The sequence below is a fragment of the Gadus morhua genome, chromosome 13 (genome assembly GCF_902167405.1).
Source record: "Gadus morhua chromosome 13, gadMor3.0, whole genome shotgun sequence".
Lineage (NCBI taxonomy): Eukaryota > Metazoa > Chordata > Actinopteri > Gadiformes > Gadidae > Gadus > Gadus morhua.
In genome coordinates this window covers 14,045,409-14,047,908 of record NC_044060.1, presented here as the reverse complement: position 1 = coordinate 14,047,908, position 2,500 = coordinate 14,045,409, and positions in this window count along the sequence as shown.

Genomic DNA, 2,500 nt, shown 5'->3' with positions numbered 1-2,500 from the left:
TCTCTCTCTCTCTCTCTCTCTCTCTCTCTCTCTCTCTCTCTCTCTCTCTCTCTCTCTCTCTCTCTCTCTCTCTCTCTCTCTCTCTCTCTCTCTCTCTCTCTCTCTCTCTCTCTCTCTCTCTCTTCTCTCTCTCTCTCTCTACCTCCCTCGCTCGGTCGCTCTCTCCCTCATCTATCTTTTTGGTTTGTAAACTGAGCGGAGATCTGTCCAGTAACACCTGTGCACAAAAAGCTATGTTTGTACTCAAATGTACCCCATACATATCTAAAGCGATCCTAAGGCTGATACGAATGTAACCATATTAAGACTTAAGATATTCAACAAATTCCCTTTCAGCTATGTCTTCAGATTACAAAAAAATTAATTCATTACATGAATCATGGCTTGTAATCTATCTCAGCGACCTTTCACAGTGACATGCGCTGAGTCACTAAGCCGTCTGCTTGATCTCACCTTTCGGTCATATTTTAAAGCAAAGAAATTAATTATACATGCGCTCTACACCAATATTACTTTTCCGATACTGATCATTTCCCACCCCCTGAGAAGTACGACGTGTACTTTCTCTGCCTTCGCCTGCTCTCCTTCTGCTCTGTCCTATGAAGTTGACACGCTGTTCTAAATATGTGGCTTACGCTGTAGCATGTTTTGGAAAATACAGTTTGTGTGACCTCCATACCATGCAAAGAGAAGAAACTGCAAATGCAGCGGTCGCACCAGGCTGGTCTCTCAAGAGAAGCCCGCCACAGTGGTGCGTGACGCGGGTCGCTTTGATGCAGACCTTGTTTACGTTGCCCTAACGATGCCCATGCCGTTTGTCCAGAGCACTTCCAACTCTTCCTTCCTCTGCTCTGACAGAAGATGCTCATCAAAAAAGTACAGATGTCCCCTTCTTTTTGAGGAAGAAGAAGAAGAAGAAGAAGAAGAAGAAGAAGAAGAAGAAGAAGAAGAAGAAGAAGAAGAAGAAGAAGAAGACACTGTACATGTTGCCGATTATCATCAAGAAGGACGTGTTGTAGTATGTTTGAGGATTTAGTCTTCATTGTTATTGTCAATATGAAAGATAAAGGAGGGCAGGGAGAGGTTGACAATGAGTACAAGAAAAGGAGGATTCACGTGCAACAGATTTGAGGGTTTACTAGCACATGAGAGCCTGTGTTTGCGATTTGTGTTACAAGTTGTCAAAGTAAGATGAGAATTGCATACATAATGCTCGAGTTAGGCCCTTTTATGTATGCCCATGTATGCTGCATATCACACTAAAAATAGGCCTTAAGTTATTCTATTCCCTTCCCTCTCACTCTTGCTGTTTCTCAAATTAGGCCGCCCCTTATGGCATGCATTCATGTCATCTGTGTGTGCTGGGTTGGTGTGGTCACAATAAACAAACAAAAGGTTTGTATTATAACTTGAATGTTTATACCAGATTCCCTGTGTGTGTGTGTGTGTGTGTGTGTGTGTGTGTGTGTGTGTGTGTGTGTGTGTGTGTGTGTGTGTGTGTGTGTGTGTGTGTGTGTGTGTGTGTGTGTGTGTGTGTGCGCACATGACTCTGTGCATGTGTGTGTGTCTGTGTGTGATCTGCCACTACAAGGTTTTGTGCTGATGACATTTGTCCTCCTTGCATGTATACAATGTACATACTGCAAAACAAGTGCTTCATACATTAACAAGCTCTGGGTCTCGCGGCCATGTTTTTCCCGTGTTTTTGATCTTTTATTAATCTCACATGTGAAGATTTATCCTGCATAGGGAAGAAGATGTACGTTAAAAATGTATTTATGCACATGCGTTTGGTGGCCTTCAACACTTCAAGAGAGCCACATCAAATGGAAGGCGCAAATTAGGGAATATCAAACTTGCATTTAACTTATTCGTTCAGATACATCCATTCATATTGGTTCAATTAATTCATTGTGAAAGTCAGTGATCATAAAATGTCACAATATAAAAGGATCAACAAGTATCAACTAGTCTGTTTCCAATGGTTTAAGTGAAGGTTATCAGATCTTTGGCACACCACCATGACTGAGGTTTTTTATGACTTATTTTGTCATTTTCATCAAAACGCAAGGCTTCAGGTTATATCATCCAGGCGGAAAAAGTAAAAATGTTATTTCACAAGGCTACAAACGATATACATCAGACTCCATTGTGGCAAGAATACAAAAAAGTGTCTTTGTAAAATCCCCCTGCCAAAAAAACAAAACAAAACACGACACACACACCCACACCCACACACACCCACACACACAAACACACACACACACACACACACACACACACACACACACACACACACACACACACACACACACACACACACACACACACACACACACACAATAGCAATCAAAAACAAAACACAGCACACAAAAACAGCGCCTTGTTTTCTTGTAATATGCAAAGCGCCTGCTCACCTCCTGGGAGGTAGAAGACAAAAGACAGCCTTGACTCCCCGCACCCCCACCTACACCCCCACCACCCCCACCCCCACCACCCC